At 40.6% G+C, this 18,968-nt stretch overlaps 1 protein-coding gene across 2 annotated transcripts in view; it reads left to right on the top strand.

The window, feature by feature from the left end:
- Positions 1–2,988: 2,988 nt before the first annotated feature.
- The window catches only part of CDC42SE2 (CDC42 small effector 2), a 63,727-nt gene continuing 47,747 nt past the window's right edge, over positions 2,989–18,968 (top strand). Inside the window, exon 1 of one of the 2 annotated variants that reach the window (XM_071730494.1) lies at positions 2,989–3,529. The gene's annotated coding sequence lies outside the window, so the exon portion shown is untranslated. The remainder of the gene's footprint in view (positions 3,530–18,968) is intronic. The other variant, XM_071730495.1, reaches the window with a different exon arrangement.

Below are 18,968 nucleotides of genomic sequence, written 5' to 3' on the forward strand. Positions count from 1 at the left end.
CAAGTAAGAAGGCAGACTTTCTACTTCACCAAGCCACCCCCACCCATTGGGCTGAGCACTTAAAACTGGCACTTGTGACTGAATTAATCTACAGAATTGGTCTTAAACAGATCCTTGCAACCCCCTGAATGATTGGAACATAACATGTTTCTTCTTGTAGGATGAGCCACATTAATGTACTGTACTCCTGGCCCTTTGCCTGTGGTAACTGCGGAAAGAAATACATTTTCTTAGAATCATCATGAAGGTACATAGTTGCCAGAGGTAAGGAATGCAGGTTGGTCAGCTAATTCAGCTCAGTGAATACCTAACTTAACCACTTGTAATTGCTAGTCCACACATTCACTGACTTGTTCATGGCTACGCTAGAAATAGAGGAATCCCACAGAGCTCATGAGTGTTATACGCATGCTGCTATTTATTCACAGATAACATGTTCATTTTATTTTTAATTTTAAAAAGGAAAGAATGTATTGTTAAATTTGGAAATATAAAGTAATTTTTCCCTTTTAAAAAGCAGTCTTTTTTTTTCATTGATACCACCAAAGCCAGCAATGATAGATATCTGTTTGCTACACAAGCTCTCTGGCCTGTATGGTGGGAATAATGTCGTTTATCATTAAAGGTTCACACAGATATTAACTTTTTCTTCCTGGCAATTTTTTTTATGCTTTGGCTTGAGGCTTCAGGACAGCAGGGGGGGAAAAGGTTTTTGAAAGATAAAGTTTTTGCCTAACTGTGGATATAGAGGAAATAATAAGCAAAAGTAGTCAGAAGTATGGACAAGACTGTCACTCAGGAGAGAAATAAGAAGAATCATCACTATTTAGTCAGAAGGACACAAGAGATACTTGGTAGTGCTAAAGAGAGTGCAACTATGCTTTTGAGGAACTAACTGTAATACAGCAGACTACAAACTGTTGGTCAAAGCATATTTGTCTGACTCAGTTCAATCTATTGAAGGCTTGAGGTTATTTGCAAGCATGGCTGTCTTGTTTATTCTCACACACTACATGGTTCGTAGATGTTCTTACATCACATGCCTTAAATAAACAGTATTGAAGCAGCATGTTGCATGGTGTTCCCCTTTTTGGTTTGCACACTTACCAAACCAGGATAATGTTTCTGCAGATGTTTTCTATGTAAATATGCCTACTTGCAACATTTCCACCTAACTGCACATTTTTTTGCATGAGCTCGACAGAATTTCTGATGGTGTGTCTTCTTCAGTGTTTCTTGTTTCGCTGCTTCTCCCCAGAATTTTCAGGAGTGGAGTTGTGAGAAACATAACTCGAGAAAGAGAATGAAGGTGTGTTTAAACTCACTGGATTTGCACCCAAACTCTGGATTAAGTTTCTGGTTTCACAACATAGTGTATGCATGACCCAGAGGCAAGCTATACTGCTTCTTCATGCTGCAGTTTGTCATCTTGAAAGTGGGGATAAGGCTACTTTCTCTGCATCACAAGATTCTTGTGAGGTTCCTCACAGAAATGAGAAGCTTAAGCAAAATGGAGGAAACCATCATAGCTGATATTTGCAGGCATCAAATAAGGCTGTTAATCATCTAAACATGTGCAACACCACTGGCAGGATGCTGGGCTGGGATTGGTTTTCAGTGCCCATGTCTGTTCAAGGGGAGGTCAGTGGCTGGGCGTACCAAACAGAGTCACCTCTGACATGGGACATTTGAGGGCAAATTAAGCATTACCACATCCAGTACCTCAGTGAGCATGAATAAACATCTCCTAGAGAAATGGCCAAAATCATAAAAAGAAATCTGGGAAGAAGTAATAAAGACCAGTTAGCTAACGCAGGTCTTACTAACAACTAAAAATCTGTGTTGTTTTAAGTGTGCCAGGGATTCATACAATCTTAAGAGATCAGAAGTTTTTGAATTTTCTTTTTACATGCTTGATATCCTTTTCAGAAATTTTTGTGGATTTTGTTATGGAGCAGTAAACTTTTTACTCTACAATTGGTCTCCTCAGCCTCTTTCTCTGTGACACCATCTAAATGCAGCTTATTGGCAACTTGCAAGAACTGCCATATTTTCCATTTTAACCCAATTTGCTGAACCACAGATGACATGCAAAAGCAGGACAAGTGCACAGATGAGTTGGCAGAGGATAACATCCTGTTTCAGTGTGGAGATCTGCAACCTGACAGGCATCAAGGTGTCACTGGGTAGAGCTGCCAGCTGTACTCTGCCACCCAGCAAGGCATACCACCAGATCTTGAATATATGTTATGTTTCATATTGAGTCATGGTTGCCACTTTTAACTTGTTTAAAAAAAAAAATTAAAAAATTTATATATATATGGCCCAGTTGAGTGGAATACTGCAACTCGAAGAGAATTCTCTCCACTCTGTTCTATGAATGGAGAGAATGGAGAGAATTCTCTTCGAGTTGCAGTAGCACCACACCTATTTTGTACCAGCAAATCAGTTATGAGTTTGGAGCACCAGTGACAAATCATCACCTCCCAGCAGCAAGGTGAGGCTCCGTTGCTGTCATGGACTGCAGAAACTACTGAGGGGACCATAGGATGGGGAGGTTTACCATTGTGCAGCAGAGGTTTGTTGCTCTCAATAACTGGGGGTCAGAATCCAGTACTCCTCTCTTTTCCTGGAGGTCCAACCCTAACCACACAGTTTTTGCGACCTGCTTTCCACACCTCTTTTATGCCTCCAGAACAAAATTTTGGACAGCAGCTCTCCAGCTGTCCATGCAGTCAGGCCCTTGTGCTAACTGCCCCTGGGCTTGCTGTCTTCTCACAGACCGAAGGCAGGAAAAGCACCTCAGAAGGGGAGATAACCTCGCCAGCTTCGGGTGAGTCTGGAGCCGTGGGTGCCCCGCCCGCCCACAGACAGACAGATCATTCCTCTGTGAACACTCTCTTGAGGACCCGGACCCTACAACCCCCTGGGTCTCCGAATAAGGCCCACGACGGCTCCGCCCCGTCCGTCCGGGCGGGGCCGCAGTGGGCGGGCAGGGGCGCTGCCGCGCCGACCCCTGACGATGGTTTGAAAGCGCGGCGAGGGAGGAGGAGCCCAGTGTATGGATAGGGCTGACGGAGCCTGGTAGCTGTCCTCGCCCCTGCCAGACCGCTTTTGTCCCCTCCCCTACTCGGTGTGCCCAGCCCTGCCGGCGGCGTGGAGTTGGTGGTCCTGAAGATCCCTTCCCCGCGCCGCCAAGGTCGCCATCTTCACCCCGCGCTCCTTCTCAGAACCTCCCAGACGGGCTCACTGGCGCCGGCCGGGAAGGCAGGAGGGGCCTGCGCCGGGCGCGCCCGCTGCATGTAACGGCCGCGCGGTAGCGGCCTCCTGCGCGGATCCTCTCCGCGTTCTTCACAGCCCCAGCACCGCAGGGAGAGGGCGCGGAGCGCCCGGCAGCCGGAGACTGAGTTACCGGGGCGCGGCGGGCAAACAAAGGAGCGGGCGCCACCGTGGTCAGCGGTGAGTGGCGAGGGCAAAGGTCTGAGATATCTCCGCTCTCGCCGCCTCTCTTCTGCGGCGCGACCAAGGGGTAGGTACCGGAGTAGGTACCGGGGTAGGTCCTGCCGCCGGGCCGGGCCGGGCTGCGCTGCGGCTGCTCCCTTCCCCGGCCGAGCGCAGGGACTCCGAGTGCTGCCGGGCGAGGCGGGGTAGCTGCCCCTCTGCCGCCGCCACCTGAGACACCGCCGGCGTTCCCTGCACCGCCAAACCCGCGGCTGGCAGGGGCTCAGCGGTGTGCCCGGGGCGGCGGGAGCCGCAGCGGGTTGGGGTGGGGCGGGGAGGGGGCAGCAGGGAAAGGGAACGGGGCCGGGCAGCGTCGCGAGTGCGGCGACTGATGCTCGGTGGTAATCCGTGTGACATTCGGGCAAAAAGGAAGTGGCCGATTAGAAGGCAAGAAGTGAGGTGCTTGTGTTTGTTGGTTTGTTTTGTTTTTCTCTCGGCAAAGCGTGTGGCGGGAGGGTAGATGTTGCTGTGAGCAGGTTGGGGGGCGGCTGGGCGGCTGGAAGCGCGGAGCATCGCGGCCCGAGCCGGTTCTGCGCTGGGCTCCGGGCGCGGTGCGGTGCTGGGGATGCCACGCGCCTCCCTCCGCCCCGGGCCACGGCCACCCGTGTCACGGAGCACCGTGGGGAGCTCGGCACAGCGATGTGAGGGCCAGGAGGCCGCTCTGGGCTGGGGTATAGCTTCTACGACTGATGTGCATCCCGGGAGGTGAAGTCGTATTTAAAGCTGTTGTTTGAAATGCAGCGCTTGACTTCTGGGTTTAGAGTTTGGTTTTCAGGCAGTTATTCAGCATGTATAACCTTATGCTCTTACTGAAATTATAAATCTTACTTTCACGTGTCTGGAGGACGTAAGGTCCTGTGGCATTTAACTCTGAAGTTGGTTATAAAGTAAACCGTGAGTCTTATGATTTTGCGTTTGAACTTGGGTGGATGAATGATTATTTCACATTCGTGAGACAAAACCTTCAGGAGCAATTTAAATGAAACCCTAAGCAGGGTTGTCCTATGCATATTGCAAATATATCCTTCCTGGACTATGATAACTGGTTAAAAAATAGGAAAGTAAAGAGAATCTGTAAAGCCTTGGGGAAGGCTTTGCGTTAAGCTCTTTTTTTAGGTATTTTCTTGGTGGTGGGTCTAATGTACTCTTCAAGGGCTTACAGTCACCATTAAGTTTAAATCAATGTGTATGAAATACTGGTATGTTTTCTTATAGTTAGCTGAAGTAATTGAGCTTACATGGTGCAGTTTGTTCACTTATAAACAATCTTTAGTCTATTAATTTGCTCAGGTAATCTAATTATTAATAGCTCAGCAAAGTTATAAAAAAGTTTCTGAAAGGTGTTGCTGAAATATAGATGCAATTCTGAAAGATGTATTAAAATACTAAATTTCTATTTTAATATGTTTTTGGAGGGTGAAAGGGGCTATTGTAGATGGAAATACAGAAAGTCATCAAGCAAGTGATTACAACCACTAATAAACTAAAGCAAGCATTTCTCAAATGAGCAATGTGGTAATTAACTGTACACATTTTAGTATCTACCTAAATATAATTTTGTGTAAATAGTTGCATCACTGCAATGTTAAATTTAATTTCTCCCAGTAGCTTGGATGAGAAACTAAAATCTGGATATGGCTGTCTGGATACATTAGAATTATTTTGTTAGTTGGTAATACATTATACTCACTTTCTTCTGGTTTGAAGGAAAGTTGGTACTCTTCCCTTTCAAGAAACTTCCTGGTGAAGTTTCTGTATATCTAGACCAAAGTTGTGTAGCTGTATAGCTGTTCTGGGTCAAAAAAAAACCCAAAAAACCCAAAACCCCAAATTGACAATTTACTTATATTGTCATATAACCAGAAATAACAAAATAAATTGCTTCAACCTTATGAGTTGTGGTGAAGTTTGTGGTGATGAAATTATATTAGTCAGCAGTTGCTGCTGTAATTCATTGTTGACTAGGAAGGAGTGTGTAACACCTGGTAACTTGAGCAGGCCTTTAGAGCTAACTTGCACAAATCCTTTGGATATTTGTGCCAGACCTTTTGACCTTCTAAAGGTGGCATGTGAAGGGGTTTATTTTTTTGCCTCTTTAGTTACGGTTTCCTGCTAGAATTACAACTATTATGAAAACACTAATGTCTCTTGCTTTACATTACTGACACATGAATTACAAGAAGAATAGGTTTCATTCTGTGGTATGTGAAAAAGGTGCAGTTGCCTGGAGTTCAAGAATTTTTTTCCAACTATTAAGAATAGCATTAAGACAGTCTTTCAGTTAAGACAAGCTTTCTTGCTTTTTTCTTGATGTGGAACCCAGATGTGCAAATGGAAACACACTGGCTTCTGTTCAGTGTCCCTAGGTACTTGTGGAAAATTAAAGAATGACTCAGTATCACTTTTAAACCATACTTTGACCATTCAAACCAGCTTTCAGCAACTTAGCTGCAACTCTTGATTCCACTTGACAACCTGAGTCCCGGAACTGATTAGCACTTCAGCAGCAAATTCATTACTGCAACACATGTTTTTACTAGATAGCCTTCCAGCTAATACTGAAGACTGTCCCAGTACATAAACATGTGGTGGGATGGCCCAGTTATCTTTGGTCAGTGCCTTACCTCTGGCTATCTGTTTCTTGCTGTATGCCTCTCTTTATGCTTAGATAGAGAAAATGGTTGAAGGCTAATGTGGCCTTTCATAGAGCTTTGCTGTACCTTGCTGTCTTGTATTCATTAAAATGTGGTTGCTAGTAATTACCATATCTGTTTAATATTGTGCTTATAATAATATAAAATAGGCCTATAAAGCAACCAACTGTGTTTTAAAATAAAGGAGACTGTTGTGACAGTGTTACTTTTCTCTGACTTTTTACTTAAGGTATAAAAAGCTTTCTTCCATATGCTGAAGGGTTGTAGGGAATTGGCTGCTGTTTGCTCCGCAAATGTAGCTGGTAAAAATATGTCTGTCTTGGAGTGCAATTTTATCAGTGCTCAAAGCATACTTAGCAGGGTCAACGTGAAGGATTTTTTTAATATTATAGATATCTTGCTGAATTACTATTGTGTTAGAAATGCTGAAGCTAAGTGTACATTATGACAGCTGCACAAATACATATTTGTGTTGTTTGTTTGTTTTTTTTTTAAGAGCAAATTTTTGAATACACTAGGTAGAGTTGCATGAAAAAAGCAGGAAAATTCCTTCCTGTATCTAACCCTGAGAGGAAAAATGAAGGGGGCTGGATGAAGGAAAATGAAGGAAAAAAAGGGGGTCTTTTTTTTTTTTTTTGAGTTGCTTTTCAGTATTGACAGCCACTTAAAAGTTTCAGAATATTTTGATGAGACAAGTGTGCCTTGTATAATTAGTATTTCCTGTTTTATTGCATGCCTAGTGGTGATGTCAAGAAGTAATGGCAAATTCAAGAAACAAGCAACCTGAAACAAATGAAAGTGGTTAAGAGAGCGATCAAAAAGTTGCACTAAACATGTTGAAGTGGAAGGCTTCACGTAGAGAGCAGATTGATGAGCTAGTTTAGCAGTGAGAAAGTTCATGTTTTGAACAGAGAGAGCATAGGAAAGTTAGTCTGGTGAGTGTCCTACACTGGGCTGCTTGTTCTTGGTGCCTGATGCATCGCTGGGTCACTGCCTAAGCACCCCTTTGGTCTCTTCCTAGTTCAGTGTTTTGTGTGTGGTTAGCACTTGATGTGCAATACGAAACTACCAGTCCTAATGTAATTTTTGTCCCAAGAGGAACAGAGGTTTCTCTTGATCTCTTCTCCTCAGCTCCAAGAGAAAGAGGAACCTTCTTGTCTGTAAGGAAGGCACTGTTAAGGGAGGGTGTCACTCTTCCATCTTCCTTGTCAGTGTCACGTTAACAGGAGAGTTTAGGAGGGAGATGTAAGGCTGAAGACCTAAGTTGTTAATGTGATCATCAGCAGGTTTTGCAGGCTTCTTCCTGAAAACATGTCTACACTGTATCAACTTACTCTTCTGGTTTAGTTAGCTTTCTGTCCTATCAGATGGGTAATAATTTTCATGAGTTGTCAGAGGGGCAACTGATGTCTTTTCTCTGAATGTGCAGCAGTGCATTGGAGTGGTACAAAGGAGAAATCAAACTACTGACTGTTAAGCTTCCTGAAGAGCTAGGAGCTGCTTGCTTCAAAGTTATGGTTAGGATATATTGAACAAACAACTGAAACGGATGTCTTAGGATTATATTTAGTGGATGTCTGGTTTTTTTAATTGCTGTTGAAATATGGATCCATATTGTTGGTATAGGCACATGTCTAGTAATGTCTGAGGTCTATCAGGTTGCATTTACCTGAGGGCTTGATCTGATACTGTGGTTTTTAGAAAACTATCAGCTGGGTCCTTCACTGGGAAGAGTTTGAATGCTCTCATACATATACTGTGGCAGAAGTTTGTAAACCATTGCATCTGCATTGGAGGAGAGGTACTGGAGGAGAAATTGCAATTAATCTTTAGCATGGTAAAGAAAATTTCACCTTAACAGTAAGGGGTGCCTATTGCTGCGAGATTACACATTGTGATGACCACTCTGATTCAACACTTTTTCACAGTGAAACTTTTACAGTACTTGTGGTTGCGCTTTAAGCACCCAGTAAAATATTGTATCTCTAAGAGTTAGGCTAAGATATATTAAGATTTGTGTTTATTATTATATTTGTAAAATAGACTAAGATTTGTACTACTAATCATACTACGAGGTCAAAACAATGCATGAACCAAGTAAATTATTACAGGCTGCATTTACTGCTGTCTTGTGCTTTTTTTTATGAATTACTGTACATCTGAACATATTTTCTGACTGTACCTGCCTTGAACTTTATCAGTAATTACACAGACTTCAGAAATGTTTTCTTAGGAAAGCTGCCTTTCCACAGGATAGCAAGTCTGTTGTTGTCACCAGTCAGAATCTTACCATCCTCATAGAAAAAAGGTGGTGGTTTCTGTCTTAAACTTGCTGCCTTTTCTGTTATAAAATACAGACTTATCTTTCTAGGGCTAAGGAATTGCACCTACTCTTTTAAAGCTTCCTGAAAACAATTTTTGATCAACAGCCTATTTCCTCTCTTAACTCTTCAAGTGAATGTACCTTGCCCTGATTTTTTGTGCTGAAGTTCTTTTCTAATAAACTAATAAAACTAATAAACTAAGTTTTGTTCTACCTTGAAATAATATAAAGAAATGAAAAGTGATGTAAGAAAGTAGCTTGGAATTGAGTAGTCATGTTCACCTGCACCGTATAAACATATTTTGAGATAAAATAGGAACCTTTTTCCAGCCAAAAGGATGTGTATGTGGAGTCCACCTCTTTTTTCATTTGGTGGTGATACATTCAGTGTACTGTAGATTGACTATATGAAAGAAAAGTTTAGAGTTAAATGTTTTAGGTACTTTCTAATTTTTTAAGAGCAGGGAGCAGGAAGTGGTGTTCAAATAATTGCTTTAATTTCAGCATTTCACGCGATCTTTGCATATAATAAGGGAATAATTTGTGGAGCCAATGGAAAACTCAAGACTCTAATGCTCTTTTTTTTTTTCTTTTTTTTTTTTTTTTGTCATCCTATCTAAAATTCATCTTATACAAATGCTTAGTATATCTGCTCAAAGTGGGGACATGTCACTGATCATGTCACTAGTTCAGCCAGGGTTTGCTGCATAATCAAGTACTTTTATTCCAGTGTTGAGATAGTGATTTACTATGAATGATTAATCTAGGTGTCTGCCTCTGTTATTTGACAGAATTGTAATTTGCTTTTTGCTTCACAGTTTTGTATGGCTAAAGCGCTTCAATGCTCTTGAAAAATGTTAATGTGACTTAAGACTGTATTGAGGTGAATTTGAAGGTATGTCAGTACAGCCACTACATTGTGAAATATGTGATAGACTAATGCAGTTCCTTTATGTGGCCCGTTCCCCATGGTTAACCATTGCCAAGCTTCCTGAAAGAGCTCTAAAGAGCCTGTAAATCTCTGCACTGATGCCTGATTTTACCCGTGCATGATTGTTAAATGGTGCTTCCACTTTACAACAGGCCTTTTCTGGGAAGTAAGTGGGAGTGGCAAGGGATGTCTTTGACTTTTAAGTGTTTCAAGTTAAGCACTGGGTATGGTGAAATCAGTGGTCAAACAATTGAGCTCCTAAATCCATTATAATTGTGTCTGTGAAGAAAGGCAAATGGATCTCTGCAGAAATGCATTTGGAAGCTAGTATTTGATGTTATCTGCAGGTAGTGATAACAGTGAAGTCTCTTGTATATCTTCATTAGAGTCATACTTGCATTATTTGTAGTCCCAAGGTGTTTACAAACTAAAACATGAGATACTATAAAGGTTCTGTACACAGGTTGGGGAGATCCCAAGCACAAATATATACTGGGCAGAAAATGGATTGAGAACAGCTGGGAGGAGAAGGACTCAGAGTTGTTGGTTGATGAAAAGTTCAGCATGAGCCAGCAATATTTGCTGGCAGCCCAGAAAGCCAACTGAGCCCTGGGCTGCATCAAAAGAAGCATGGCCAGCAGGTCAAAGAGGGTGATTCTCCTCTACTCCACTCTCGTGAGACCCCACCTGGAGTACTGTGTCCAGTTCTGCAGTCTCCAGTATAAGAAGGACATGGAGCCAGAGGTTGCCCATGGAGATGATCAGAGATCTGGAGTACCTCTCCTATGACAACAATCTGAGAGAGTTGAGGTTGTTCATCCTGGAGAAGAGAAAGTTCCAGGGAGACCTTAGAGCAGCTTCCAGCACCTTAAGGGGACCTACAGGAAAGCTGGGGAGGGACATATTATGGTGGCATGTAGTAATAGGATGAGGAGGAATGGTTTCAAATAGAGGGTATATTCAGATTAGGTATTAGGAAGAACTTCTTTAGTATTTGAGTGGTGAGACACTAACAGGTTGCCTAGGGAAGCTGTGGATGTGTTCCCTGGAAGTGTTCAAGGCCAGGTTGGATGGCACTTTGAGTAACCTGTTCTGGTGGGAGGTATCCCAGCCCATGGCACGCAGGGTTGGAACTAGGTGATTTTTGAGGTCTATTCCTACCCAAACAATTCTGTGATTCTATGTGTAGGACAATCCATACATCAGAGGTTGGGGTGGATTTGTTTTTTTAACCTAGTTTGGCTGGGGCACGAAGAATCAATAATTATTGCCTTTGCTGTCAGTTCAGTGGCCTACATGTATGTATGTATTCACAGTGAGACAATCCTTTCATTTCTTAAGGTGATGGGTGGTGTTTTCTCGAACTGCTGTTGAGAATTACAGTAAATAAAAGGAAACTGCACTGAGTGACCCCCCTTGTGGGATACTCACAAGAAACATAGACTTGTTATAGTCCAAGCAAGTGTGCATTTTAGTGAAATAGTTAATAAATTAAGAATTCTTTTAAAGAAAATGTGAAAGTGTCCTTTCAGAACAACACAGATAGCTACTCAAATGTTGACCAAGATAATGAGCAATTCTAGCATATTCTTTTTATACTGAATGTATACTGTTTCTAAACTTAGTTTCCTTTCTTCCAGGCACAGAAAGCATAACGTGAAAGCTTTATTGTTTTGTTTCTACTGTTTGAGGTCATATTAAGATGTTTTTGCCAGTGTTATTCTGTAATCTGAAAAGACAGTTTTACCAAACAATTTGTGGCTTTTTGTCTCTTTTCGAGTATCTTAAATTGTTTCCATCTTTTCAAGCTGCTCAGGGAATTTCAACTACTGTACTGTTCCAAAATCCCAGCAGCATATATTATTAATATATGTGTGTTCTGAAGTCAGAATCTGTATAAATAGAATCTGTTAATATTATATATGCTGGCACTGCTTGTTCTTTGATATAGATAGGTTCTTTGCTTAATTAAAAACAAAGTAATGTGATGCAGCTAAAACTGTTTATAGTTGGGTATTATATTTTTTTATGATTCTGAAACTAATACACTGAAATGAATCAGACATGTAGGTAATCACCAAGTTGTCTTTCTGTTTGGGAGATGGCACATAAGAATCTTGTAATCTAGCAAAGAAACTTCAAAATATCTTTGTCTCTCTAAGAACTTTTGGGTAGGCTTGAAAATTGGTGTTTTACAAGTGGAGCTATGTACCAAGGACACTTACTACTGATAGCTGATGTTCTGGTAATTTCTATCAAGACATTGTGATTGCTTAAGGTTTTTTGTTTTGAGTAAGGCTGTCTGAATGCTTTTGTACATGATGTTGTTGCCTTAGCTACACAATTAGTTCAGTAATGTAGCTAGTTTAAATAAAATGAAAAAAAAAATATTAAGAGGAACTTTGTCTGGAGTGCTGAAACTGGTTCTTAATAATTATCCTTATTCAGTCAGTGCTGATAGCACATAAACTTACAAATTTCTAGGAATTTGTGGGAAGACTGTCTGTTGCTTTGTATGGGCGACATAAGTTAAACCTGACATTTCTTGGCTCACGACGACTGTAGTCTAAATAAACTGAAAAAAGTGAGAGACTTGGATGAAAGTGACTTATTTTCCCTATTATTGTATTGCTATAGTTTAAGGAGTTACAGTAACTTCCTAGTTTAAAAACAGTGGCTCACTTTTATTGAGAATTCAGAGGCATTGATACTGGTTCAAAATATAGACTAATTTATAATTACTTTCGTGTTAGATGGCCTGAGAGAATGGGATTTTTCACTCTCCTTGCATAGCTAAACCCTATAGCAAAACTACCATGGGGATTATGGAGTCGAAATGTTCTCTCTGCATCAGAATTCAGATGAGTAAAGGGAGGCTCCTGAGAGCTCCTCATGCAGAGGCAGAGGGGAATATTTACCTGGTGTGACATGAACATGCAGACTGATCTGAAATTAGTGTCAGCTGCAGGTCTGAACAGTCCATGTGTACACTCAGGTCACTTGGTGTATTTTATTCTAGCAATGCTATTCACTTATTTTATGCAGTCTGTCATAGTAAGCACAGATGCTTATTATTATAGACTTCTTTGGCATCTGGGGTCTCAAAAAGAGTGTGTATCTTCAGTGGAAGCACTGTACTAGTAGTAAGTTTTACCTTTTTAAGGTAATCCTTATGTAATGTATCATTTGTACTCTGTCATCTTTGTTATCACATGCAGGTTTTATACTGAACTTGGTATTAGCCTTAAAAGGGTTAATATGACTTTTAATCTGTGATGAACTACGTAAGAAAGCATCTGTGCAGATAATGTCAGGATAATGATGAAATTGCCTGGCTAATATTGCAGCATTAGTGATTTCTTGTAACTGGTTAAATCACTGATTTAATTACTCTTTGGAGATATAGGAAATGTACTGAACTGTTAGGCCTGAAAACAAGGTTTCAGACAAGCATAAAGCCTCAAATTATCACGCAGATACTAACATTTAGACAATTGCTACTTAAAACTGACATCCTTCATGAATAAGTGAAGGATGTGGACAGGTCTTCAATAAGCTGTCCAGGCTCCACAGAAAGTGGCTACAGCTTGATTAGTATTGTGCTTTGGCAGTACCTGCAAGCAGCCATTCTTCCCACTCTGCTGACTGGCATGCTGTGCAAGTTCATCTAAGAGCCTTTCGAGCCTTAAGTCTACAATTTATAGATTTGTGAATTATATTGTCCATTAAGATGTAGGTTTGGACTACACGCTTCATTCATCTGGGACTCTAAATAGCTGTGACAGTTCTCATCTGTGGCTGACTTAAAACATTTATATATAAAGGACAGCTTCCATTGTAAATCTACACCATTTATAGTCTGTAAAGCTTATGGTTCTGTCAATTCAATATTACTTTTTGTCTTCTTTTCATTATTCTGAAGCAACTAAAGAAAAAAACCAAATACTAAAAAGCTGCTGTCTGACTCGGCCAAAGGGAGGGTACTCAAATCTCATTGTTTTCATAGTCTCCTTTTGTCACTCTCAGGGCTATGCAATCATCAAAAATTATTTTGACATAGGTAGTTATAGCCAATTCCCAATACTTATTTGTGTTAGTAATCCACTGTTGTGAAGTCTTTCTTTTTTTTTACCACCCAGATTTCTATTCTAACAAAAAAGGTGATCAAAGCTTTCTGTCTCTGACATAAAACGCTGTCCAGACAAGTTTGTTTCTTCTCACTTTTCCTCCCCAGCATTCTTCTCTGGATTTACCATTTTTCTTTATTTATAATCTATTGTACCTCTTTCATTTGCCTCAGCTCTTTCTCTCAGGTCCATACGTTTTTCTATTTTTTTCTGAAAACTACAGTGTTGGAGGTTAAAAAAAAATAATTTTACTTTTTAAAACTGGTTTATGTCAGTCTGAGAAACACCTCCCCCCCCACTAAACTATGTATCCCTGTTTGTGAGCAAAGAAAGGCTAAAATATGACAAACCCCAGTGAAAGTCAGCAAACAAATGTCTTGCCATGTAGTGTGAAAGATAAATACCAGGGAGCTTGAGAGCAGAGGAGAGTTGGGGTCTTGAAGGGGATTTTTTGTTTTGAGTTTTTTTGTGGTTTGTTTTGTTTCTTTTTTGGTTGGTTGGTTTTTGGGTTGGTTTGTTTGTTTGTTTGTTTGTTTGTTTGTTTGTGGTTGTTGATGATGTGTGTTTGTGTTTTTTCAAATGCACAAAGCATTGTCCAAACTAACATAGGCATCTCCTGATGCAGAAAATTCTCAGCAGCATTTCAAGTGCTTCCCTGGCAGTGAGGCCCTGATAAGAAGTCCCACAGAATTATGATATGCAAAGGTCTTTTGGGCTCATAGTAAATACATTTATTAATATTAATATCTAATTTATACTAATTTTGATAGGAAGCCCAGATACTTTGTTGCCTTCAACTAATTAAAAAAAGATATTTTTGATGGCATTAAGTAGTCCTGTTACCCCAACAGACCTCTGGTATTCATGGTATGTGCAGCCATACATACTTCATCTAGCTTTCCTTTCCTGATTTTCTTACCCAGGTATATTCTCAATGGATTTGCTAGTTACTTTAGGTCAGTTTCACATTCCTGTTTCTTTGTTCAAAGTCAGTCTTCTAGATAGATCTCCAGTACCTAATTCTTCAAAACTACTTTGGTATTCTTTGTGTTACACCTTTCCTGGCTTTGTAATTTAATATGTGATTTACTGTATTTAACATCACATCGAAGCATGTGTACTCGATGAGCATTAGAAAGTAGTTAAGTAAAGCTCCTTCAAAGTTGTGCAAACTAGGATAAACATGTTGGTGATGTAGGTGAATGGTCAATATTTTTAATCATCTGCGTTTGCCTTTAGCAAAATTCTGGTATAGATAAATTCCTATTTGACTTCAGTAAGTGATATGATTGTAACAAGTTCCTGAATCTGGGTCAAGGCAATCCCAAGCACTGATACAGGCTGGGAAGTGTCTGGCTTGAGAGCAACCCTGAGGAAAAGGACTTGGGAGTGCTGGATGAGAAGTTCAACATGTGCATCATCAGTGTACACTTGCAGCCCAGAAATCCAACCAGATCCCTGGCTGCATCAAGTGAAACATGGCCAGCAGGTCCAGAGAAGCGATTCTGCCCCTCTACTGTGCTCTTGTGAGACCCCACCTGGAGTACTGCGTCCAGTTCTGGAGCCCCTACTACAAAAAAGACATGGACATGCTGGAGAGTGTCCAGGGAAGGGCCATGAGGATGATTAGAAGAGCTGGAGCACCTTCCCTATGAAGACAGACTGAGAGAGTTGGGGTTGTTCAGAATGGAGAGGAGAAGGCTCCAAGGAGACCTTATTGTAGCCTTCCAGTACCTGAAGGGGGCCTGCAAGAAAGCTGGTGAGGGACTTTTTAGGATGTCAGGTAGGGATAGGACTAGGGGAATGGGTTCACACTAGAGGAAGGTAAATTGAGATTGGAAGTTAGGAAGAAGTTCTTCACCATGAGAGTGGTGAGACACTGGAAGAGGTTGCCCAGAGAGGTGGTGGAAACCCCATCCCTGGAAGATTTTAAGGGCAGGCTGGACAGGTCTTTGAGCAACCTGATCTAGTGGGAGGTGTTCCTGCCCATGGCAGGGGTGTTGGATCTAGATGATCTTGAAAGTCAACCCTGAAAATTCTATGATTCTATATTTATGTAGAGTTTATTTCTGTGGATTACATGAGTACTGATGAAACAGTTAAACCCTGAAACTACTGGTTTCTTATGAGTTTAGTTTGGTAGAGCAACTTTAATTTTAGAAGCTTGTAAATTCTACTTGAATGTTTTCTTTTACTGTAACATATTTTAATGTCTAAACATCTAAATGACCAGTGAAAGATTCTGTTAAGTAACAGCACTTTAGGAAATGGTCATAAAAGTCTGTTACATGTGATGTGCTGCTTCTTCAGAAGCAGTGTAACTTGTGGAATATTGCACAATTCTCCATATTGAGACCAAAGTCTTAACCCTAAAAGCACTCAAAGTATGCTGAATTTTATTTAAGCACCAGCAAATGACTAGCATTTTCTTTTTCCTTCCTTCTTTCTCCCTTCCTCCATGTTTCCTGGAGAACTGAACTATTTTCAGTATGACTGGCAATACCAGATATGTTTGGGCTTATGCTTCCTATTGTGCACTTTCTTCTATGAACACAGCTACTTTTTTCTCTTCTGACTTCACTAGTCCTTGTAAAATCCTTCTGCCAGAGAGAGTGGGGAAGGAAGAATATCTACATAAATTCACCCTGGAGAAGTACATGACAGGGAGATGGTTTTGTTACTAGCAAGTGAAACTAGAAGTGTAGGTGGCATGCCAAAGTGGGAGCTGCAGCCTTTTCTGCTGGCCCTGCAGTTACTCTTCTGGTCTGCCTCTTGCTGCTATTTCTCAGGAGCATCACCAGGTGTTAATACACCCACCTTGTGAAAAAAAAACATTTCCTTGAGAATGAGAACAGTGTGTGGGGTGGGAAAACTCTGTCCTTGAGAATCTTGCCTGGAGAGGGAGGGAGAGAATAAGGGAATGGTAATGCCAGTGGGTGATTTTAAAAAAAAAATTTGTAACTAGCAGCCTCATAAAACCAAAAAAAAACCCACCCTGTGGAGGTGGATGAAAAGGGGAGAAGACAAGGTGTTAAGTAGCAGATGTAGAGGTGATAAGGGCAAGTAAAAGGTAGTGATGTCTGTTTGAAGGTTACTGAGAGGAACAGAGGAGGAATATTTATGACTGGAGGAGAATAAGGGCTATACTGCAGTCACAAGTGGGGACTTCTTCTGGAGCACTGGCATCAGCCAGTAGTGATCTTCCCTGGGGCATGGTGAGGCAGGGAGCAAACGGAAGTCTACATTGCAGAAATACATAGTTCATTATTATGCAAGAAATAAGTGAAGTGTTCCAAGCCTTTTGGCTGCCCTTTCTGTATGTGCTTCAGGAGTGCCCATAGCAAACTTCAGGCAGCACAGTCTTCTTGACTTGCTTCACTGGTAACTAACTAAGCAAGTGGTAATACCGCCATAAACATCTTACAATCTGCCCTATTCCTGCTAAAAGAAACCCAAAGGTGCTTGAAGTCTGAGTATTTTCCTTCACTTACCTTAAATGCTTTGGGGCTCAAACTGATAGTTTGTAAGATACTGATTCAGAACATTGGTCCAGGACCATTCCTTTCTGTCTCTTACCCAGAACCTCACAGCTTTCCCCCCTGCTATCATGTGGCTGTACCTGATCTTCCTTAACATAGACAGTGTTTTTTGTTGCATGACTGAACACATGGTGGGAGGATGTACTTAAGTCATGTGAAGGAGGAAGCATTAAGTCCTGTGGCTCTTCACCATAGGTCATATACTCCTTATCTGGTCTCGTGATACTCTGAAATGTATGCTTTCCTGTTGCTTAGAGGAAGCTCAGAACAATCTGAAAAAAGAAAATTTTTTTTTCCTTATGTTTTCCATTCTAGTATTTATCCCTTAATTCACTAAGGGTCTTAAAAACTGGGGAGTAGAGGAGGTTTTTTCCTCAAAGAGGAAAAAATTTCTCACTCTGGATGTAATATCAAAATGGTAGTGATTTTTAGATAAATGCTTCTACATCAATAAATTGAGTTCACATATAGTGTTAAATGCTTCTGTAGTATTTCTGAAGTACACTCTTGAAGACAGAAGTCCTAACCTAAAATGATGGCATCTATTCAAGTCTTGTTTTTGTGGCTGGATACTACCACAGAGAAGCCTGCATATTTTCAAAATCTGAAATAAGTATCTTCTGTTACCTTGCTTTTGTAGTATATAATTTTCAAATTTGGTTCATGGTCTGTCTTTGAGTATCTTTCTTGTGCATTTTAATTTAATTTCTGAGGAAGTGTTTAGGCTTGGTCACACTTTTGGATTACTCTAATTTCCAGCTGAATAATTGGTTCATAACCTTGGACCAAAGGGAGAAAGAAGTTTTAATTCACTTAATTAATTGTCATGTAAATGCACCTCTAAGGTCTAAGGAAAAAAAAATAAGATGTTGGATTTTTAACATTTTGTTTAATGAAGGACTTAAGTTTTTAAGTTTAGCTTAAATTCTTCTTGCAGCTGCTGAGCTCTAATCATTGCATGAATCCTGCAGAATACTTTTGAATTAACAGAAGTGTAAAAAAAAAAAAAAACAAACTAAAAAAGAGAAATTTCTTTTACTGCATTTCAGATACCTGTTTGTACAAATAGTGCTTACACACACAGTACTATGCAATCATTTTTATTTTAAGGTCATTTTATGTAGAAAAACACATTTGTAACTTAAGGCATAAAGTTTAAGCAGCCTAATAATGTAAATGACTACGAATAATCACATTTCCATAGAAAATACTCCAAGCCTATGTGATGTGTAATGCTCAGGACAAAGTGCTGTCTGCAGTGAGAACACTAAGGACAGATGTCTTGAAACTCCTTAAATACTGGTGTTGTGTTTCCTGGGAGAGCCCAGACTGAGAGTTAATAGTCCTTACCACAAATTATTCAGTGCTTACTGGCTGGCTTCTGAATATCAAATTTGTAGTTACCCTCCACAATGCATATGCAGTCTGAAAAGCTACCAGGCAATGTGCATGCATTGTCGTCGAAATAGATTGCTATAGGTATCAAATAATTAAGTAATCCTGTTCTACAGTATGGAAGCACTTGGGAGGCTTAAAATGTACTAAGTTAGGTAGCTTGGAGGCAGAGAAGAGCTCTTATGAAGTCCAAGAATCTGATCTCTACAGCAGGCTGGATGCAAAAGTGAACCCAAGTGGAAGAGATCAGTTTCTGTTACTATACCTAAATCTTTTTCTTAGAATTCTAGGTGGAACTTATAACCATGTCAACTGTCCATTTTCTTCAAAAGAAGGAAAACCATAATATTCTCTCCTATATTTGCAATCTAGTATCAAAAAGGAAAAGAAGTAATGAAAAGACCTTTGCTAATGGCCCAACTTAACTTCCAGGTTCATCTTTGCCATAGAGAATACTATTTCCATTCTGATACATTCTTTTGGACTACAGGACACTGA

The sequence above is a fragment of the Heliangelus exortis genome, chromosome Z, assembly GCF_036169615.1.
Source record: "Heliangelus exortis chromosome Z, bHelExo1.hap1, whole genome shotgun sequence".
Taxonomy (NCBI): domain Eukaryota; kingdom Metazoa; phylum Chordata; class Aves; order Apodiformes; family Trochilidae; genus Heliangelus; species Heliangelus exortis.